Source organism: Zootoca vivipara, chromosome 4 (assembly GCF_963506605.1).
Source record: "Zootoca vivipara chromosome 4, rZooViv1.1, whole genome shotgun sequence".
In the NCBI taxonomy this organism is placed as follows: domain Eukaryota; kingdom Metazoa; phylum Chordata; class Lepidosauria; order Squamata; family Lacertidae; genus Zootoca; species Zootoca vivipara.
The window spans coordinates 41,938,732-41,963,053 of record NC_083279.1 but is presented as its reverse complement, the minus strand read 5'-3'; the positions used below and the strand labels follow the sequence as shown (position 1 = coordinate 41,963,053).

At 44.8% G+C, this 24,322-nt stretch overlaps 1 protein-coding gene across 1 annotated transcript in view; it reads right to left on the bottom strand.

The window, feature by feature from the left end:
- The window catches only part of IL1RAPL1 (interleukin 1 receptor accessory protein like 1), a 339,537-nt gene that overhangs the window by 291,838 nt on the left and 23,377 nt on the right, over window positions 1-24,322 (bottom strand). The gene's annotated exons all lie outside the window — the stretch shown is intronic.

Here is a 24,322-nt window from a genome sequence, read left to right as displayed (position 1 = left end):
TAAGTCAGGTGTGGTGTCTGCTGCCATGTTTCTTCTCCTTCTGCTCCATGAACGTTCACTTACCATATGGTGACACTGATTGTCTGAAAAGGGCTTGTGCCAGTGGAGATATTAAATAAACACATATGCTCCTCAGAATGTGGGTTTTTTTAAAAAAGTGCTGATTCACTGCAGTAGCTTTTCTCTTTATACAAGGGTGTTCTGTGGAGGTTGTTTTAAAACACTCTCATACTGATTCATGCAAAGGAGAACAGTCTTTGGAAATGATTCAACTGACAACCACCACCACATGCTCAGTAAACCTCAAATACATGCAACAAATGCAGCTTTTGCCTCAAAACAATTTTTGTTTCTTGTCATACAGCAACAGAATATTTTGTGACTAAGCTACATAACCATTTTTGTTGCCTTTTATTCAGAGGCAATGTATGGAAGTTCTCCATACACTGCCTAATTTCTGGGCGATGAAAGGCAGCAACACTTCTTTAAACGTCTACAAGCACATAGTTCCCATTTTCACTCCTGAATCAAAACAATATAATTTTACTATAATACATCTGATATTTGCATGTGCACAAGTCCCACAGAAGTCGAGAACTTGCACGGGCAAGATTGCAGCATGCAGAGCTACTCTTTTTTAAAAAAATACAGAAGTAAATAAATCTGCAATGTTTGTACTGTGATGGTTATTAACAGGTACTAATGAATGCTCCTTTGAGACTGAATGGAGTTCCGTTCACTTCATTATTATAGGTGTGGAATACTCAGATAATGAAGTAGTACTTTTCACAGTTATTCTAATCACATCACGCACCATAGGAAGCACCACGGAGTGCAAGTAATATGCAGAATCCAGCCACGAGGAAAGGAAAATGTTGCTTGCAACATGTTTTTACCCATGGCTCTACCACACAATTAGATTCCACACATCACCAACTTCTAACATGGATGCACATGAGCCAGGTGAGTTTACAGGTATATCCCATGTATGTTGTAGATAAACTTCCAGATATTGTGCAACAGCCAAACGCCATTCCATATTGTCTTTCAAATAAGCTTAAATAAAACCAGTGGGTTTTATCCAACTAAGCTGTCCCTTTAACCCAAGGACTTCTGTCTCCTTAATGGGACTAATCTGCTCTGTGGGTCCCCCAACATTCCAGGATACCTTAACTGGGTACATCCCACAGTATGTAACTGAATACATAACATGCCTCTATTGTAAGTAAATGTCTTATTTAAAATGTCCTGCATTCTATAACCATATGCGTATTTAACTAGTTCGTTATTGATAGCTTTAGGAGCAAGGAACAGAGGTCAGAAAGTTTTCCATATATATTGTGAGCTATTTAAAAAACAAAAAAACAAAAAACTACTTGAATCGTTTCATACAGACATATCTGTAGGGACATATCTTGAGGGAAGAATCATATTATCTTGATGATGATTCAGCATGACAGGAATCAACCACAGAGATACACTGGCCTATCTATATTTAAAGAAAACAATTTTAAAATCAAAGAGCTCTTGTTTGTAATAAATTAATAATATTTCTTGCAAGGAGTGGGACAGTTGAAAAATTGGAGGAAGCAGCATATTTCATATTTTTCTGTGGTTGCATTTGCACAAATATCTGGAAAAGCAAACACTTTTGTTACTTCTAGTTGTCTAAAATTGCTCCTTGCTAGCGATATCTGAAGCAAGCATACAATGGTATATTGTGTGGCAATGTCCCTCCCTCCACATGAGAATAAGGACACATGACACATGAATCTGATTTAATGGGCGTAAAGGCCACAACTTTATTGGTTACGGATGTTGAGGAGTATTGGCTTAGGCATTGGACCCTAACCGTCTATATCCGACTCCAACCCATGTGTTGGAAGTCAGTGAAGGGTTAACCACCATTAAGGAGCCCAATGATGTACATCAACTGGAACTCCCCCTGTGATCACCGTTAGGGACATGCCTTAGGCCCTAACCTCCCTAGGCATTGGGCATGGCCACGCCCCCAGAAACCTTTAACGGAGTACCTTTTGAAAATGAGGGGCAGGTGCTGTCACTATCTCCCCTCCCCCAACTCTATGAAGCTTTCCAATGCCTAACCGCCAAAACTTGAATTATATATCAAAGATTCCAACCTTGAAAGTATTTCCTTTTCCTGAGTGTTCATCTTCCTAGGAGGCAGGCAGGAAATATGTCATTATGGTACTTCCTCCCAATCCACCAAATGGTTGCCAGCATGGGAATCCACACAGAGTATTCCCCCACCAGCAGTAGCTTCCATTAATTTTAACTGAAGAAACATTATCTACTTTTGCATTCTTTGGCATAACCACATATCCCTTTTCCTAATGGAAGACAACGGCAACACTGCATAAAACAGTACAAATAAGCTAACCTAATTTAAAAGAAGGAGAATAACACCATCAGTAAAACACAATAGTAGTATGCAAATCACCACCATGTTCCAGGCTGCTTCCAGGTGTTTGGATATGAGACTCAATCTTAAAACGTCCAATGACCCTACTCTATCTCTTGCCATGACTAGTGTAGACACTCCTACTCTGGCTCTCACTCGCAGAGGCCGTATGCCCAGTAATGAATGGGGAAGAGGCACTGGGACACTACTGTTGATCCTGCTCCTTGGTGTCATGCATGGTAAAAAAGGTAAAGGTAAAGGACCCCTGGACAGTTAAGTCCAGTAAAACTTGAAGTGGGTCTCACCTTGCTTCAGGCTGAGGAAGCCGGCAGTTGTCCGCAGACAGCTTTCCAGGTCATGTGGCCAGCATCACTAAACCCCTTCTGGTGCAATGGGACACCATGATGAGTGCCAGAACACATGAAAATGCCATTTACCTTCCCGCCATCACGCTACCTATTTATCTACTTGCATTGGTTTGCTTTCGAACTGCTAGGTTGGCAGGAGCTGGGACAGAGCAACAGGAGCTCACCCCGTCACGCAGATACGAACTGCCGACCTTCTGATTGGCAAGTCGAAGAGGCTCAGTGGTTTAGACCACAGCGCCACCCGCTACCACCAGGAGCTGGCACAGAGCAATGACACTGACCTGACCCCTGGAAAGCCACGTCTTGCTGCAGAAGTCTGGATAGTAATAAACCTAGACATGAGCAGCCTTTCCCTGTGCAGATATCTGCACCAAGGTATGGATGTCCATGCCGCAGGACAATCCTGCTGCTCCAACATGCATGTTCCTTGTGTGCAGCATGTTTATTGGTTCTGTTGGTGTAAAATTGTGAACAGACAGCAGCCTGTTTAATACGCTATGTTGACACCATTCTGCAAAGCTGCTGACATGGAGCGCATTTGTGGTTGGGATGTAATGGAAACAGTGTAATCATTGTGGTATGTGCCTGAATCTAGGGACATCATGGGGTGGGGCTAGCAGGGGCTATTTAAACCTGTGCCCTCTACCCACTTTTGCTTTCTGACACCCACAGAGCCCATCTTAGGCTGCAGTCCATCGTAGGTCTTGGTGCTAATCAGTATAGGGCTGAGTAGGAATATTTTTCTTATCTGCTAATTGACTCCTGAGAACAAGCCTTTTTTTCCCACCTATTCTGTGTTGCATGCTGTTGTGGGTAAGGGCATAGGTAGTAGGTGTGGCTAAATAGGTAATTGGTGACATTTTGCTAGATAGGTGTGTGAGATTGGAAGAGTGGGATGATCAGATGGTGAGCACCCTCAAGCATCTTTGGTGGAGATATTTTGGGGCATATTTTGAGGGCAGCCCCTCTGGGATTTGTGGCTTGAGTGGCAGAAAGTCTTTGGGGTTGCCTTGCCTCACCCAATAGGAATTGTGTGGCCCTAGGCTGGGAAATGCCCCTTCTTACCTTAAGGGTAGGGTTCAGGTGAGTTTTTATTAGGTCAGGCACTTGTTCTGAGCCAGTCCTTAGGAGTTAAGCTGCTCCCTGCATAGTGTTAACCTTCTGCCGATATCCATACTGAATAAAGCATAGCCCCACACATTTGTGTCTTGTTTTCTTCTTTACCTATTCTGATCACAAAACACTTTTGGCAGATCACAGTAGGACATACATGTATACTGGAAATATATTGTTGTCAGTATGGTTAGAATCTAGAGTGCTTGACAAGATTTAAACATTTAAATGAGATTTAGTTATTTAGATCCCAAACCAGCCTCATCCTTAAGGATGAGAACTGTAACAACAAAGGAAATACATATATGAACTACAGTAGTGGAATCAGAATAAAATTGTGTGAAACAAATATGGAGAAACAAAAGCACTAAAAGCACAAAAAACCCAGACCAAATGCAAATATATTATAAAGCATCTTTAGTCTTTGTTTCATGCAACCATTATTTCATGCAACAATATGAAAACTCTCAAGGGATACTATATGCCAGGAAACAGTCTAGCAAACACTTCTACAACAATTATGTAACTGTGAAATAAGGAGTTTTTGTGGAAAGGATGACAGACCTTCGGTTGTATCTGAATACAATATCATTCCTTTTATCACTTGCCCTCATTCCAGTTTTAATAAGCTCTCTTGGCTCCCTTATCTTTTTATATTCACTCCATAGCAATTAAACAAAAATGCAAATATCACCCTCAATTTTATAACAGTGACTTGTATAAAACTGCATTAAAGTGATATATTTGTTAAATGATCTATATACTTCTGTTACACTGTGAATAAATTTTATGCAACATCAGCGCATACACATTGAATATATGCATGTGTTTGCATGCTAAATGTGCATGGAATGATTATCCATTATAATTCCATCACAAGTGCTGAAGAAGCAATAACATTTGAAAGGCATAACTGGTTTAATAGGAGAAGAGTGAACACTGAATTCTGAATGACTGCTTCAAATGATTGTCCAATGTTAGAGGGAGAAAATAACTTTCCATATATTATTTTCAAATATTCAGACAAGATTATGCTAAATACAGTGATTGTGGTTATTTTTATGCTTGTTTCACGTGAGAGGTGACTTTGTCTATACAGTTGGAAAATTCTTCAGGCATGCAAACAGCTTTATGGACTTGTGAATTCCCAGTGGAGCTTCTGGCTTTCAAAAAGTAGCCACAAATGGCTTGTGAAAATCTCCCAAGTTTCCATAGAATTTCTATTATTATTAATTATCATCATCATCATCCCAAAGCAACTTGCAACAAATACAATAAATACTAAAACCAACTGCAACAATGAATGCTCCCCACAACAAATGGGGGGGCACCTTTTGTGTGGTCGCATGCAGCCCCTCGGATCCCAGTGCGGCTTCACCTTCCCCAGGCTGGGTACCTGGAGGTCTTTGCCTACCTCAGCCAATCGCCCAATCCCGCCTGGGGAGGAGTTGCCAGGGGATCAGCCAGGTAAGTGGAGGGACCAGCCTGCCCACACAACAGAAGGTGAAGCTTACCTGCAAAGCGTCAGTTGGCTCCAGAGCTTTTCCCACCCTCCCCATCCTCAGTTAAGCTTTCTTTTGCAGGTTAACCTCTTCACAGGTACGCGGGCACTGCTATGTCATGGTTGCTGTTGAAAGGCTGGAAAGGAATTTTCCTGCATTTGCAGGTTTTGCTCTCCCTGTAGCAAAACGTCACAACTTTGGTGGTTTCAGGCCTTGGGCAGAATCCTTTAGTCTACCTTCCTAAATGGGGGGGGGGGGGTGAAGCGGTGAAATGGGGGTTTGGCTCTCTGCTTGAACATATGTTCTCCAGAGTCAGCCCAATCCCCACACATTCTGGATAACCCTGAAGTCTCCCAGATACCCAGCTGGGAACTGGGAAGGATAAAGGCCCAATGCCTGAGCCAAGGTCTCCCTACACCTGAAACTTAATAAGGTTGTGGCCAATTTTAATCCCATAGCACGTTGTCTTGAGTCATTATTCCGCTCAAGGGTCTCCTGGGGTTGGGGGGACTCCGCCTGTCCACGCAAACAGAACCAATAAAAACACAAAAAAGAACAAGACTTACAGAACCTGTCCCAATTAGAGAGGCAGGATGCTTGAAGTCTCTGCCTACCCCAGCCAATTAACCAATCCTGCCTGGGGGAGGTGGTGCCAGGGGATTGGCGAAGTAAGGGGAGGGACTATCCAGAAAAAGTAAATTGTCCCTACTGTCTTAATAATCTAGAACAAAATAAGAAAGCTGTTAGTTGTTTTTCAAAGATGTGGGTAACAATTCATCACAGACTTAGATGTACTTAATCCCACTTATTTCAATGAGTTGAAGAATGCCTAACTTTATTTTGCATTGCAGCTGTGACAACACTGGAGTAGATTCAAATGGAATGGATGGGCTTAGAAATAACTACTATGCAAACAAAATCATTAAATGAAAGACACTGCAATGATATATTACACCATAATGTCTCTGAGAACAAAGTGTACATTTTTTAAAAACAAGAACACATTTAAATGGTATATAGTACCACCGTGGTTTATGGAGCATATACCAAAATACTTAATTTTGTTATGTTTAAAAGTTCATGAAGACTTACAATCATTCTGAAAGTGACCTATGGTCCATTAAAACCAATATAAGCAAAGGAGTAGCTAGTGCTACAGTGTAAAATTTATACAAATACTGCACACTTCACACTGTCTGCTAAGTAGTAATTTGAAAATGTTTAGCAGCTAAAGCACATTAAACAAAATAAGAGCACCCTTCTAAGCAAAATTCTATTGTTCACTATTTAATACTTGCAAGGTTTTCATGTTCTGTTTCAACATTTTGGGAAATTGTAAGCAGTGTGAATTTCCTTTTCCACTCCCTTTTCTTCTCTATATACTATTTTCCCCTTATCTAGCTCAGTGCAGCAACTACTGTGTTGTTAGGAGTTGAAAAGCATTTAAAAGGTGGGAAAAAAATAAAGTAAAATTGTTTTTCACTCAAGATAACCAGTTCCTAAGACTCCATTGGGGGCAAAGTCCAAGGAGCTATGCACTTTTCTGGCAGCAAGCTGCGGCAGAAACAGCAGGCTTGACTGAAAGTTTTTCTAAGAGTCAGACCCTGTCACATAACATGTTCAAGATGCTCTTGAAGGTCTGACCTAATCTCGCTGTTTCTTACTTTGAGCAAAAGCTCTGTGATGACACAGAGGCTCCGTTTCACCACAGAGCCTGACATCCTGATTGAGAACCTCCTGTGCCAGACCTGAGTCCTGAAAGTACTTAATGTATAGCACATGAAATATTGAAAAGTAAACACTATGGCCCTGAGCCCAAGAACTGCAAAGGCACTACCATCTACAGAACAAGTCCACAATGACACCCATAACTAAGTATGGGAGAACAGATGTGCTCGTGGTGCCTTGATGGTAAATCATGGCTTTACAAGCATGTGTTGTTGTTTTTAAAATATATTTTTATTAAAGATTTCTTAGTTTACAAAAATACGTGCATTGTCTCTTTTTTCAAATTGTGTTTCCTACAGATCAGTTTCATTTGTTGTGAGACATTAGTGTTGTTGAAAGCAATCCAGTTTAAGCATTTGACTCATAGTTTAGTACCATGAAGTAGTGTTTTATGGAAAACTTTGGAGTATATTAAAAATTTATTTCAAGTGCGTTTGACATTACAAGTCTGTTGGTCTTCCCTGAAATGTGAATTATATTAAGATGAACATGGATTTCAGTTTTGCAACATACTTGCTATGTCTTCTGAGTATGCTGCTTAATCACTTTTGCTTCACAGTTCCACAAGGCTTGGTGTACATACACGTAAATCACCACTGTAGGAATCATGGGAACTGCAATTTACATCTCACAGAGCTATAATTCCCAGCACCCTTAACCATCTACAGTTTCCAGCTTTGTTTGATAAGGGGATGTGTTTTAATTTACGTAGCCCAAGATGCAGGGTGGGGGACGCGGGTGGCACTGTGGGTTAAACCACAGAGCCTAGGGCTTGCCGATCAGAAGGTTGGCGGCTCGAATCCCTGCAATGGGGTGAGCTCCCATTGCTCGGTCCCAGCTGCTGCCAACCTAGCAGTTCAAAAGCATGTCAAAGTGCAAGTAGATAAATAGGTACCGCTCCAGCGGGAAGGTAAACGGCATTTCTGTGCGTTGCTTTGGTTTGCCAGAAGTGGCTTTGTCATGCTGGCCACAAGACCTGGAAGCTGCATGCCGGCTCCCTCGGCCAATAATGTGAGATGAACAACACAACCCCAGAGTCGGTCACGACTGGACCTAATACCTTTACCTTTAGATGCAGGGCAGAAATCCACTAAACCCAATAAATTAATAATTCAATATATTTAACACTTGTTTTTTTTAAAAAAACAATTCATTATTTAAATTATTATAACATAATTTATTACATGTACTGACTCTCACCATAGTTCCATCAGAAACTGCTGGTGTTTGAAGCAAAGTACAGATAACATTATTCACAATCCATAGGAGTCCTGTAGCTTCTTGAGAAATACATGTTTGATATAATTTCCCTCAAACCAGCCTCCATCCAATTTGAACGTGGAAGCGCTAGTTAAGCTGAGGTGTGTACATTTCAGGCTGAGCATGTGGAGATGTCAGTTTCAATGAATTGGAATGCTCTGGAGGGGTGTTATTAAGTAATGGGCATCAGGGTAAAATATACTCATCCACTCTTGAGTCTAGTGTAATTGTTATATATGTGTATATAACATATGGCCCCACGTTGGGTGCCTATATAACATAATAATGTGGCTTGAAAGTCTTTTGTTTTGTGGGACTCACCTCTTTTATTGAATTTATACTGTTCTGTTTTGATCAGTTCCCATTTTCCTTTGCAGCTGCCCCAATTTGCTTTGGGGGCCTTTCCATTCCTCTGGAAAACTTTAGAGGAGATGGAAGCCTTAGCAATAGCTGAGTGACATCACTGGATACACCTCTATGACTTTATATATTTTCAAAGTCAAAGCCACTGCTCACAATATTTGCAAAATACAAGAGGGCATTCATAGATTTCAGCTTAAAATGGTAAAAGAAGTAGTGCTGGAAATGTAAAACTTTTTGCAATTGCTTTAACGTTTTTTATTAACCATATATTTGGGGAGTGCTTAGCATATTTTGTACATTATATAATGTGAACAATGTAAGTATGGATAAGGCTCACTTGGCCTTTGATCCATGCAAAGAACAGTTCAACACAGGGCAAGTTCAATCAATGTCAATAAAGTTCTTGAGCCAGAAAGTACACTGACATAGATCAAGGACACTCAAGGAGGATGCAAATTGCATGTGTGCCTTCTCAACATTTAGCAACTGATCCAGAAAAAGTGGGCAATGGGCAAAGCCAGGAGAAGTAGGATCAAAATTATGGCTTTTTGTCTGAGGATTTAAACACAGTCCCAAGAAAACATAATTTCTTAATACTCATGTTGGAAATAAGAGACTGTCGTACCATCTATGTAATCCAAGATGTCAAGTGTTAGAAAAACTTTGATATCTCACACAAGTGATACTGCCCTTAATGTTAAGCAGCCAGAGTACTCTGCTGACACAATGCTAGCATGGTCACTTGCAATAATTGTTGGTTTAGACCAGGCATCCCCAAACTGCGGCCCTCCAGATGTTTTGGCCTACAACTCCCATGATCCCTAGCTAACAGGACCAGTGGTCAGGGAAGATGGGGATTGTAGTCCAAAACATCTGGAGGGCCGAAGTTTGGGGATGCCTGGTTTAGACACATAATTAATTGCATTCTTATGAATATGTACAGTTTCAAAACAAGAACTTTTTTCTGTTGTAGCCTTGGAGGGCATATATGCCAGACTACAGTGATAAGGTACACACACACACACACACACACACACACACACACACACACACGGAATAGAATCAATGTATTCCCACATCCCTTTGATTTATACTGTAATGGGTGTGGTCCGGAATAGCTGGCATGGTGGGGTAGTACTTCAGAGCCAGCATACTGACAATGGTATCACTGCCACTTTCCTGGATGATGCGGGGATGTTTGGGTGGCAGCAAGTTTGGGCCTGTGTCAGTTCACCAACGGGTGTGCTGAGTCAGCTCTGCCAGTGTGCCCATGCAGTCCCAACCTTACTGCCTTCTTTTCTGGCACTGTCAGGGGGATGACTTCCTGGTACTGTTCCAGTCTCCTGGTAATTTCTGAGTATGATACACCATGAAGGACATGTAGTACATACGAGCACATGCAGAAGTACATTCAAGTACATTCAGAAAGACTCACAGGTCTGGAATAAAGTTACTAATGACCAATCAATTGCAGGCATGTCCTTCATGCTTTATATGCACAGACCACACAGTTTTTTAAATCAGATGCTGTGTGAGACAAGATGGGAAGGAGACCTGATCCCAGTTACAACTATAGCACTGATCACGGATGTGAGGGACAGGGGATATCGCGAAGTCCCTCCCCTCCTGAGTTCAAGCCCGTCCCCGAGCAAAGGGGAAAGCAGGGAGAGTTCCGATTCCAGTGGGGAAGCAGGAAGTCGTGTCCGAGGCTCAGGCAAGGTAGAGGAGCCAGGGTCCCAGGTGGGACAGGAAGGGGCAAGTAAGGGGGGAAGACCCATCCCCCCAACTCCAGAATTACGCAGGAAGAGGAGGGGCAAGAGGATGGGTCTGCCAAAGCTTTTGTGTTGGAGAAAGACGCGCCAAAAGCCATTAGGAGGTTCTGAAACCGACTGACAACATCGCTCCGTGTAAATAGCAATGACTTGAGCACTGTAAATACGCAGCACCAATAAAAGAATAAAATGCAGAGCTGCGTAGCGTCGTTACTCTGAAGTAGTCCACTCCGGCCACTGTGACAGCAACCTCCTAATCATTTTTGGGCTACTTTGGAGTTGCCGGGATGAGCGTGTCAGAGGCGGAGAAGTGGCGGCAGATCGCTGAGCAAGCCCAGCTAGAACTGCAACAGCTGTCGCTGCAGGCGCAGGGAGAATTGAAGGCAGCTAAAGAGGAGACTAAGAAGGTCCAGGACGACCGGCTACAACTTGCGGAACAGGTGAGAGAGCTCCAGGAAAAAGAGCAGCATTTAAGGGCGGTGGCGGTAGACCTCCAAAACAAGCTGGATGCAGAGAAAAACAAGGCGGGAGGGGCACCCCAAGTCCAAGTGCTGCCAGGAAGGAGAGCTGGGACCCTAGTAAGCAAGTTCAATGGAGACCCGAAGGAGTTTCAGGGCTTTGAGACTGAGATTGTGTATGCTCTTGAGCTGCACCACGATGAGTTCCCTGATGATGAGCACAGAGTAGCGTTTATTGTGGAGCACCTTACAGGGGCGGCCAGGGAGTGGCTAAGACCGTTAATTGCAACAAGGAATCCTTGCATGAAGAATGTCAAACTCTTTCTAGAAGGTTTGAAAACGATGTATTCGTCCGATAGTCATATGGACCAGACTAAGGAGGAACTTCATAATTTACGCCAAGGAAATATGACAGTTCGCGCGTATTGGGCGAAATTCACCATGCTGGTGCACAGATTGGGGTGGGATCTGGAATCTGCCCCAATGCAAGCGGCGTTTTACTTGGGGTTGCATGAGGAGGTGAAGGATGAGCTCTCGAGAGGTCCAAAGCCCAGTAATATGGATCAACTGAGCAAAGCGGCTCTGGCGGTGGGGGTGAGGCAGGAATCCAGATGGAGCGACAAGCAAGCAACGCGCGCAAAGCGGGCTTGGTTCCCACGGTCGCAGGAGAAGCCACTCCCTCAACAACCCTTTCAAGCCACGCCTGGGGCCAGTCAGGACCAGGAACCCATGCAGATTGATAGCGCGCGCGCGCGGGCTTTTCAAACCCCAGCGGCGCCAAGACGCAAGGAGGGAAGGGGTGGGAATTGCTTTCTCTGCAACTCCCCCCAGCATCTCGTCAGAGACTGCCCACATCGCAGGGAGTGGCAAGGAAAGGCGGGAACGGTTGTGCCCTCCCCCACTGACGCAGCACCACAGCAGGGAAACGGGAAAGCCTGGCTGCAGGAGACAAGGGGCGGCAGCCAGGCACAGTCAGCAGACAACAGCCCCAGCCCACCCACCCGCACAGAGAGGAGCAGAGCCAGCCCACCCCTCCCAGAGCAGGAGTGGTTCTAGAAGTGACGCTCACGCTCCCTAATGGCTATCCCCTGACAGTCCTCGCCTTAATTGACAGTGGGGCGTCAGCGAACTTCTTCTCGAGGAACTTTGCAGAAGAGCACCAGATCCAGCTTCTGCAGCTGGATTTTCCTCTGCACGTGGCAACCATTGACGGCAGAGAGCTGCTGGGAGGGGCCATCACTCATCAACCCCCCCCCCATGAGAATGACGGTTGGAAGGCACTCAGAGACACTGGCATTCAACGTCACCACCATCTCAGACCCCCCAATCGTTTTGGGCATGAGCTGGCTGGCGCGCCACGACCCCTCCATAAGTTGGCATCAGAGATGCATCACTTTTGGATCGGACTTTTGCCTGGAACATTGCATGCAGCACCAACCAGGGGAGGGGCCTCCGATAGCCACGGTGGCCACCATGCACGTCAAAGGGGGTGAGGCGATACCCAAACCATACTGGGACCTGCAGGAGGTCTTCAGTGAAGCGGAGTCCGACCACCTGCCCCCACACAGGCCTTTTGACTGCCAGATCAACCTGGTGCCTGGGGCAACTATACCCCCAGCCAAGCTGTACGCCATGTCAGACCAGGAACTGGAGGATCTGCGCGCTTTTATCGACAAGAACCTCAAGCGGGGGTTCATCAGAGAAAGCAAGGCAGCAGGGGGCAGCCCGGTCTTCTGGGTGGACAAGAAAGACACGCAACAGCGCCGTCTTGTGGTGGATTTTAGACGGCTGAATTCGGTGACAGAGCCAGTGGCTTTCCCCATGCCCAGAGTGGATGATCTCCTGACAGCGGCACGCAGGGGCAAGATTTTCACCAAGCTAGACCTGAGGGGGGCGTACAACTTGATCAGGATCCGGGAAGGCGATGAGTGGAAAACCACGATGTTCACGCCTCTGGGCTCTTTTGAATATCTGGTGATGCCCTTCGGGTTGCAAGGGGGCTCAGCATGCTTCCAGGCCTTCATGCACCACGTCCTGGGGTCCCTACTCTTCAGGAAATGCTTGGTCTTTCTGGATGACATCCTTATTTACTCCAACGACCCAGTGCAGCACGTGAAGGACGTCAGGGAGGTGTTACAGCGCCTGAAGGAGAACCACCTGTATGTGAAGCTGGAGAAGTGCAAGTTTCACACCAAGGAGGTGGACTTCCTGGGCTACAAGCTGTCAGACAAGGGGCTGGCAATGGACAAGGACAAGGTGCAGACCATCCTGGACTGGCACAGCCCCAGGACGCGCAAAGATGCCCAACGCCTACTAGGCTTTGCCAACTTCTACAGGAAGTTCATCAAGAACTTCTCTCGAGTTACGGCTCCCATCACTGACTGCCTGAGAGGCAAGCAGAAGTTCAGGTGGACACCAGAGGCGCAAGCAGCGTTCGAAAGCCTCAAGAGGGTGTTCGCCTCAGACCAGAACCTGTTCCACGTGGTTCAGGACGCGCCCCTACGCATTGAAACAGATGCTTCTGATAAGGCTGTGGGCGCCATTTTGTTGCAACTGGACGCCAACAGAGAGTGGAGACCCTGTGCCTTCTTCTCCAGGAAGTTGACCCAGCCCGAGCGAAACTACACAGTTTTTGATCGGGAACTTCTTGCGATCCACGCGGCGTTCCAGCACTGGAGACACTTCCTGGTGGGCGCCAAGCACCCCATCCAGGTGTGCACAGACCACAAGAACCTGGAGTTCTGGAGAACTGCCAGGGTGCTCAACCAGCGGCAGATACGGTGGGCGGAGTTCTTCTCGAACTTCAACTTCTCCATACACTACATCCCAGGAGAGCAGAATGTCAGGGCGGATGCCCTCTCCCGCAAGCCAGAGTACATGGAGGAGGAGGCGCCACCAGCCCCAAGGCACATTTTCCCCCCGTCGGCATGGTCCTGCGGAGCAGCAGTGGTGAGCGAGGCAGAACTCACAGCACTGACGGCAGCGGATGAATTTGCCAACCGCATCTTCAGAGAACTGAGAGGGGGGAGGGAGCAGGCAAAAGACTTTGCAGAACGCAGAGGGCTGCTTTTCTACAAGGGTGCGCTGTACCTACCCACCACCCAGCTTCGACGGACGGTCCTCAAGCAGATGCACGACAACCCTACAGCGGGGCATTTTGGAAGGGACAAGACCACTCACCTAGTCATGAGACACTTCTGGTGGCCAGGGGTGAGGGAAGATGTTCGAGACTATGTAAGGGGCTGTACCACCTGCCAGCGGGCGAAGGTGGTCAGAGCAGCGCCACCAGGGTTGCTGGAGCCCTTAGCCACACCACACAGGCCGTGGGAAGTGGTGTCCATGGACTTCATCACAGATCTGCCTTCGTCCAGGGGTAAGACTGCAGTGTTGGTGGTGGTGGACCTCATGTCCAAAATGTGTCACTTTATACCGTGTGCCAGGGCAGTCTCGGCAGAAGAGACAGCCAAACTGTTTGTTGATCACATTTTCAGACTGCATGGATTACCTTTAAGGGTTATTTCGGATCGTGGCCGCCAATTTGTTTCCAGGTTCTGGCGGCGGCTCATGAACCTCCTGCAGGTGGAGGTCAGCTTGTCGACGGCTAGACACCCGCAGACCAACGGACAAGCGGAGAGGGTCAACGCCATTCTGCAGCAGTACCTGAGATGCTACGTCAGCCAGCGGCAAACGGACTGGGTGGATCGCTTGCCACTAGCAGAATTTGCCTACAACAATGCAGTGCACGTCTCCACAGGGGTGTCGCCCTTTAAGGCCAATTACGGGCGCGACCTCAGATCTTTCCCAGAGAGGGAGAGGGAGGAGGAGGAGGAGGGCCCACAGGCTGAGGATTGGGCAGAGGAACTGGAGACGGTGCACCAGCAGCTCAGAGAACACTTGGAGAGGGCCAAGGAAGCGTACAAAAAGGGGGCAGATCGCCACAGGCGACAAGGGGAGGTCATCAGGGTGGGGGACAAGGTGTGGTTGTCCTCGGAGGGCCTTCCCACCAGAGGGAGGTGCAAAAAGCTGGCACCCAAATGGCTGGGCCCCTTCACGGTCACGCAACAGGTCAACCCGGTGGCATACAGGCTGGCACTGCCAGAGGACATGAGGGTGCATCCAGTGTTTCATAGATCGCTGCTGTCGCCGTACAGGGAAAGCAGCAGGCTCCGAGACAGCGAACAAACCCCCGAGGGAGGGGGGGAGAGGGAAAGCAGGGAGCAACTCAATGAGGCCACGGCCATCCTGGATTCAAGGTGGGGGGTGGGGGGCCTGGAGTACCTCATGGCATGGGAGGATGCTCCACCGTCCCAGAATGAATGGGTTCCCGCCACTCAGATACAGGAGGAATTCTTGGTGGAAGAATTTCACGCCCTCTTTCCCCACAGACCCAAGCCCTGGCACATGGAAAGGGAGGGGGAGGAGGAGGAGGCACGGGAGAACAGCTCACCATGGCGCTGGGAAGCGGAGTTTGAGGAACCAGAGGATGAGGTATGGGTGTCGCCAAGATCCACCCAGTCAGAGGAAGGAGCAGATTGGCAAAACATTTTTACCCCCACCAGCTCTGACGCCACGGACTTTTTGGGATTCCCGTCCTCCCAGGCGGAAGGGGGGGGCTCGCAGGACTGGGGGGAGGTGTTCACACCAACGGGCTCGGAGAGCACCGAGTTTGTAGGCTTCCAGTCGTCACCGACACATGGGGGGGGCCTGGGGAGGGGTGAAGGAGAGCTTGGGAGGGGGGTGGATGTGAGGGACAGGGGATATCGCGAAGTCCCTCCCCTCCTGAGTTCAAGCCCGTCCCCGAGCAAAGGGGAAAGCAGGGAGAGTTCCGATTCCAGTGGGGAAGCAGGAAGTCGTGTCCGAGGCTCAGGCAAGGTAGAGGAGCCAGGGTCCCAGGTGGGACAGGAAGGGGCAAGTAAGGGGGGAAGACCCATCCCCCCAACTCCAGAATTACGCAGGAAGAGGAGGGGCAAGAGGATGGGTCTGCCAAAGCTTTTGTGTTGGAGAAAGACGCGCCAAAAGCCATTAGGAGGTTCTGAAACCGACTGACAACATCGCTCCGTGTAAATAGCAATGACTTGAGCACTGTAAATACGCAGCACCAATAAAAGAATAAAATGCAGAGCTGCGTAGCGTCGTTACTCTGAAGTAGTCCACTCCGGCCACTGTGACAACGACGAAGGGGCTAAGTCTCTTAAAACTGAAACGTCAGTTGTTTCTTTGGTTTGCCGATTTGCAAAAACAGCGAAGACACTAGCTGCCTGTATGGTTCTCTTTTACATTTGCATACAACTTCTTTGGCTCATGGCCTCTTCTTCTGAACAGTATTGGGATTCAGGTCAAAACTGGTGCCAAAATATACACAATACATTTTTTTCCCAAGTGTACAATTTGAACACCAAACTGAACTGACAAAGCTGTAAACAAATGTAGCAAGGATGTGTAATAATTACTTATGGGGCTGCCCTAAGTATCCTCATTATCAGTGGTAGGCAATTTCAGTGAAATCTGTGGAGACATGGTTATACTTTAAGCATTTAATAAAATTGTTTCCACGCAAGATTATGACAGCAAAACAATTAAAATTCTTGTCCTAGGAGAGCCAAAGGCAATGCAGCTAACAAAGTAATTTAGGATAGTTCAGTTCTGATGCAATAGTTGGTTTTCAATGAATACTTCTGTTTACCCAGCTGAGTTGCAGTCACTGAAATCACCCCAGAGACTGAAATCACCCCATTAGAATAAGATTCAAGGAAAACCTCTACAGCAGGGGTGTCAAACTCAAATTAATCGGGGGCCGCATAAGCAGTTTGGCCACCCTCAAAGGGCCGGTTGTATCTGTAGGACTATGTGTCCACTCTTTATTATCATAAATTATTGTCACTGCATTCAATTATTACTGTTTTTTTGTAATAATGTAAGTAATAACTAGCTCTGAAAGCAGAAACATAGTCAGAATAATAGCAAGTAGATATTCAAATGTACAATTATTGTACAATTTATTGAAAAATGATTTTTGGTAACTGCACTGGGTGGTGGAGGCTCGCTAGGGTTTCATGCAGGACCTTTGCAGAGCTACTGGTACCTAGAGATGCTGGGGTCCTTCTGCATGCAGGACAGATGTTCTGCCAGTGAGCCACCACCCTTCACCAAAGGGACTGGCTGAGGTTGACTCACTGGAGCTGCTCTCCTGGTTCCAGGGTTTAAGGGCCAGAAGTATAAAGCAGCATCCTATGTTTCTGAGGAGAGGGAGAGGGAGGGGGAGGGGAGGGAGGGAGGAAGGAAGAAAAGAGGGAGTGGGAGGGAGAGAGGAAGGAAGGAAGGAAGGAAGGAAGGAAGGAAGGAAGGAAGGAAGGAAAGAAAGAAAGAAAGAAAGAAAGAAAGAAAGAAAGAAAGAAAGAAAGAAAGAAAGAAAAGAGGGAGTGGGAGGGAGAGAGGAAGGAAGGAAGGAAAGAGGGGAGAGAAAGAAGAGTAGTAAATAAGGAAGAGAATAAAGAAGGAAAGAAAAAGAAAGAGGGAGAGAAGACGGAAAGGGAGAAAGAAGGAAGGAAGTAGAGGGAAAGAAAGAATAAGAACGAGAGAGAGGAAGAAAGAAAGGGAAGTGGGGGGTCGCCGCCTTGATTCAGCGCCAGAAAAGAGCGCGAAGGGACCCAGGGGCAAAAAGCATTTCCCCGGCCCCAGCTGTTTGTCAGCGCTTTGTTGGTGCAGCGCTTCAGCAGCAAGGTCCCACTGCTGGGTCCCGCTGGCTGGGGCGCTCGGCGGGCCACATGACGAGGTCTGGCGGGCCGGATTTGGCCCCCGGGCCTTGTGTTTGACACCCATGCTCTACAGAGTAACACTGCCACCAGTAACTGAAAGAGACCAATTGGTATATAGGCAGAATTAGAATACTTGCAAATGAAATTATTAAGGCACATTACACACTTTGTCAATTAAAAATTATAGTAGTTTGTCCAAGGGAGCATAGGAATTCCCATAATCACTGGAGTTCTGTGCCTCTTTGTCATATGGGTTTGCAGCCATGAGGAAAAGCTAAATCCAAACCTTGATGGTTTATTTATTTAACATATTTATCAGCCACTTAGTTATTTCCCAAAGTGGTTTCCTTACAATATTAAAAACACAAAACCATCTCAAACTATTTATAAACACCATCATATAATATACAACTGTATGATGTAAAATCTGCCATAATAATGAATCCTATAACTTTAACATGAGCACCTTTTTGTAGTTTAAATAAATTTATTTAATTATTTTCCCTGCATGTAAGTGGGGAGATGCCTGCATTGCGTTTAAATACCTACAGAGTTTTTTGTGTGTATGATGATGAACACCAGTATGGAGTACTGGTACCTCTTTTTTTTCCTGCCCATGTCAGCTATTTTGTGCTGGCACCCAGAACACTTTTATCAAGATATGAGCACTGGAACCTCATTAAAACAAAAACAAAAAATAATCCCACACCCCAGTTTTAGGTTGAATGCTGATTATGACATACAAAGCCTTCAAGATCCTGTGTCCAGAATATCTGAGATATCACATACTGTCTGTTTTTCAGTTGCGATCTGTAAAACTGTCTGAGAGCTTAATTTTAAGCTTATCTTCTGCAAGCCAAGGCTTGTCAACTGTGTGATTTCCTGCCTGCCCCAATGGAACAGACTTCAAAGGAAACGTATGGAGCATCTTCACAAAGTTATACAAATCTGTATTCCAGCTGAAACAGATTCCCAAATGCAATACACATTGCATGCCCAGGCGCATTGGTACTGGGTTGAAATAGGCCACAACTTTTTATTGATTACAGAGGTAAGTAGGCAAGTAGGTTGGGTGGGTGAATTCCATGACAAAAATCCAAGGGGGGGGGGGAATCCCAGGTGCCGCAACTCTGCCCCCTCTGAGGCCTCTGATTGGTTTGTTTAAAGGGGCTTGCTGCCAAGGCCAGCATAGCTATAGGGGGAGGCACTGAGTATCTCGTCCATGGTTGTGTGGCCCAAACAACGTTCTCATTTTGCTTATATGTATTTCACTAGCAAATAGTACAATTAACTTTATAAAAATTCCACCAGGGATCTATGACAGTGGTCTAATATAAGCACCAAACTTACAAACTAAAGACATTTTCCTGAATTATTTGTCTCATGGCTGGAGTTGTCACTATAGTCAGATGACTACAGTGTTTGATTTATATATCTTTAGTATTAGTATTGAATCTCCTGGGAATCAATTGTACTCGATCACCCTAGGCACTAAATTTTAAGCCATTTTAAGACTACTCATTTTTCTTTATTTTTAAATATGCTTTGTTCTTTTATGCTGAAGCTAATTTAGAAAACAAACATATAAACAGGAAGTTGATCCAATGTTACATTTATGTTTCAAAATCCCACCCTCTATGTGTAGACTGATTTTGTTTACACTTCTATTTTTTTTTATTCACTGCCTCTTGGTGATGTTGTACAATAATCAACTGTCTGGAAACCACTTCCTTTTGGTAACTTTTTTTAAATAAAAAAATTGATTTTGGTCATAACTTCTTCTTTTTTTAAAACAACAACAACAACAAACTTTAGATATCTCTTAGTAAGCTTAAATACACTTGTTAGAATATACATATAAACTTTTTTTTCCAGACCTCAGGCTATTTCACTTTCTCTAAATCTTTTCAGAAGGCTGTGTTATAAAATTGTGTTATAGACACTGTTTTATAACACAATTTTAAAATACCTACCTACCTAAAAAAACCACCAAGAGGCTATTCTATTTGCAATTGCTTGCTGTTGCCATATTAAAGGGAATGTTACCTTATTTCTATATTATGTTTCTATCTTACATGTAGGCATTGCTTCAGCCATAGCTATAACAATGTTCAGGAAGGTCATCTTTAATCGGTTATCTTCCATGACTTATGAATCCCTTTTAGAGTAATGGCTTTCCAGGATAGATAAAGCCTCCTATCTGGTAATTAATCTTTGTTTTTAGATGCATGATCTCACATTTGCCTTTATTAGAATGCATTGTGCTTGGTAAATGAGCTTACCAAGAATGCAGGTCCTTCTGCCCCTTTATTAGGGAGCCACTCAAAGGCATGTTGATTTCTTTGTTAAGGCCATGAAATATCTACTCCTTAAAGTAGAGGCAGATCTATCACAATCGTGGGTGAGAAATGGAAGCCAGTCCAACATAAGAGAAATCAGATGAAAAATGCCTGAACTGCAAGAGTTTCCAAGTTATAGGCAGAATATGTTTCTTCCTTCCCTTTAGGTGTTTCAAACTGTTTTATTGTTGATGGGGAAATCATAGTTTAAAATTATTTGATTGGAGATGTCTCTTCCAAATTACAAATTAAATAAAATATCCTCCAAAAGATAGTCATAATTACTACAGGTCACACTTGTTTGTTGTTTAGTCGTTTAGTCGTGTCCGACTCTTCGTGACCCCATGGACCATAGCACGCCAGGCACTCCTGTCTTGCACTGCCTCCCGCAGTTTGGTCAAACTCATGTTCGTAGCTTCGAGAACACTGTCCAACCATCTTGTCCTCTGTCGTCCCCTTCTCCTGGTGCCCTCAATCTTTCCCAACATCAGGGTCTTTTCCAAGGATTCTTCTCTTCTCATGAGGTGGCCAAAGTATTGGAGCCTCAGCTTCACGATCTGTCCTTCCAGGGGGCACTCAGGGCTGATTTCCTTAAGAATGGATAGGTTTGATCTTCTAGCAGTCCATGGGACTCTCAAGAGTCTCCTCCAGCACAGGTCACACAAACAAATGCATTTGGATGTAGCACACAGATAAAAAAGCACCACCACCACCTTTAACTTCCAAGACAGCCATGATTTCTAGAGTCAAAAGTTAATTTTAAGCTGAGAACGGCATACGTCTACAATATTTTAACCACTAGATGAGCCAGTAAGTACTAAAGTGGTCTAAAGTTTTCTGTACCTTTGCAAGTCACTAAAAAACTCTACATAATTTGTGTGTTCAGACCCAGAGACCTCCCCCCTAAATAAATTCACACTTGACTCAAATTTTAGTTTGGTTTTTGGCAGAATTTAGGCCACAACTTTATTGATTACAGAAAGTGAGTGGTTGCATAGGCTCTGGTTCGACTAGCTCCCTGCACCCTTACAGGGCACCAGCACAGGTCAGCCAAGAATGAACACCAGGATAGGTGGAAAGCCGGGAACAGGCTATGTCCACCACCCAGATGTCCCCCTGGACCCGGGCACGGGCACAACCCCCTCTCAAGGGTTGACCAAACCATTTGAGCCCCTGGATTCCTTTAACGGAATACCCTCCACATAGGGATGGTGAGCATAGCTGCCAAGTTATCCCTTTTTTAAAGGGAAATTCCCTTATGCTGAATAGGCTTCCTCGTGAGAAAAGGGAAAACTTGGCAGCTATGATGGTGAGACCATTCTCCCATCCCTATCACCTGAACCAGTGCCTATCCGCCAACCTTACAAGTTGTGATGATTTGCTACGTGGCAGGTGAAACCCGAATGGCAACAGCCAATCAGCCAAGTGGGGAAAGTTCCTGCCGTGCCCCTGTCCCAATGACAGACGACACACGATGGCATAGCAAGGTCAAGCACAACAAAGCCCTAAAAGTAGGGAGAGGTGTGTGGGTGTTCCGAATGCACTCACTGAAAGAGGAAGCTCTGGGTCACGTGCATGGGTATATATAGGTCCCTCGATCCGTTTGGACTGCGCCCCATTGGCCAGATTGAACCCAACATCAAGCGACCTACCAATCGGGTGTTGTGGCTGACCAATCTTACCCACCCACAACACAGGAGGTCGGTCTCTAGGTCTCACCGCAACACATGCCCTCTTTTAGGGAGGACACGATTTATGGCATAAGGAAAAATTGAGTGCCTTCAGTATGGCAGAAAAAGGCACTTGATATAATTTAAACGAAACCACAGTAATCTAAATGCAGGAGAAGATTTCCTAACATTGACAAAAAAACCTTAATATATCACCTTGAGAAGGATATTTGTATTTGTAATTACCATGGATATGGTAATTTTGAATTTGGGCTGGATCCTTGTTTTTTGTTATGGCAGAACAGTTTCGAATTGGCTTGGGTTTAGAAATTGCATACAAGGCAAAAAACTTTTATTTGCTCATTATGAAATTTATGAGATCCTCATAATTGTCTGTGTAAACCTGACTTGAAACAGAAAATAGTTGGCACACAGAAATATCTCCTTTTTTCAGAAGCCAAGAAACATATTCAAGAGACCAAAATATCATGTTCATGTCACAGGTTAGTTAGGCCTGTTAGTGGCCATATTCCAGGGCTATCAGCTGGGGGATCCAGAAGTGGCTAGCACTGGTGAAGATAGCCCTGAGTTAGCTTCCAGACATGGCAGCCAAGTGAGCCAGAACAGAAGCAGGTTTGTGTGTGTGAGAGAGAGAACTTGTGATTTGAAAGATGTGTGATTGGATCCCTTTTTAATTTTACCTTTTAAAGGTGCAATCCTATACTCACTTACATGGGAGTAAGCGCCAATGAACTCAAAGTTGATTAGTTCCGGAAAGCAGGGACAGGATTGCAGCCTATGAGTTGACATGTATAGGCTTGTGCTATTAGCTAATTAGTTTATGCTGCAGTGAATGCTAGGAAACAATCACCAGTGATGTGCAGCCACCATACAAATTAGATATTGTGTGGTCTTGGGAGGCATTATAGGGCACACTATTGTACTGTGGGATGCAGCCATTTAAAGACAGCAAAGTGTTTTCAGGCCAGGTAAGTCCCTGCCGATATATTGTTTGTAAATTATAAGGGATCCTTCTGTTTGTTTGTTTTTTAAAAATAATATTTAACTGGCAAATAGAATATCAACGGCAAATGCATTCCCTCAGAAATGAAAAGCAATTCTTCAAAAATATTCTAGTGTTTTGCAGCAGCTTGTTCCTGCCTAGGGCTGTAGAGTTTCCTTGCTCCCACATGGTGGCCTGGCAGAGTGAAAGAGGGAACAATTCAGAAAGCTTAAAAGCTTCTTGTGTGGTCATTCAATCACCTCAAGTCACAGAGGAGTCTTCAAAAAGGGTAGGATTAACTAGCTCTCTATATTACAAAATGCTAGTATTAAATATTAAGCATTCATTTCCAATGCTACTAATCCAGGAGAAAAGGAGAAACGCTAATGCCATAGTTCTCAGTCCTTGGACTCCAAAAGCCAGGGGCAAAAGCTGTTAAAAGGAGGGGAAACAAGGTCAAAGACCTTGGAATAAATGACACAATGAGGGATCTGTACTGCTGGGAAATGGAATTCATAAGGTGATGTGGTCTGATTACAAAGTCTCCTATCATCAGCGACAGGGTAAAGCAGGTGCCTTTGTTTTTGACATTTGGTGTCATCCCTCCACTCTGTTCCATCAGAGGAGTGCCCTGCTAAAATCTTAGATTCCATTTAAAAAGAAGAAGAAGAAAAAAGAACTCAAGACAGTTAAAAACGATCAAATATCAAGCAACTTATGAAACCAAGTGATAATAATACACAATAATAGTTTTTGGCATAGGGAGTCAAAAATTTGTCAAGCATGAAACCACAATGATTTCATGATTCAATTAAAAATAATAATACATAAAGCCACATTAAAAAGTGAAAAGGCATTAATATAGCACACAGAAAAGTACTAGGACTTAGGGGACCAGGATTAAAATCCCCACTTGGCCATAAACCCCACTGGGTGACCTTGGGCCAGTCACTGCCTCTCAGCCTAACCTACCTCACAGAAAGGACGGGCACCACCTTGAGTTCCATGGAGGAAAAAGTAGAATATAAATATAATAAACAAACATGAAGGATTCCCCCTTCTAGTAGGTTTTAAGGCTTTAATTCAATTATCCAATGCCTATTTTTCTTATAGATGTATCACTTGGTTAATATTAGTTAAAAAATGCTGCAAATCATCATGTACCACCATTAAAGCATCTATTGCAGTAATGAACAATACAAGAAACTACTGTATAGGGGTGTGTGTGTGTGTGTGTGTGTGTGTGTGCACGCGTATTGTCGCATTCTAATCTTTGAAAGCTGATTCCTGTTCTCTGATATGTACTATTGATTCCTCGAGCAGCTCCAAATTATTATCATTTTCACATTTTCTGTGAATTGCCAAGAGGTTATTTCGATACCGTCACATCAGGCAGCATACATCAGGAATCTTCCTCTTACTCTCCTGCTTCATCTTACAAAGATAAGTGCTGTTAAAATCATCTTCTCCATTTATGCAACACCACCTTTACTCCAATATCAATCATTTCAGAACATTCCCATCTTTCTCATCAGCTTTTACACCACATTTCTAGCTTAGCTATTGAAC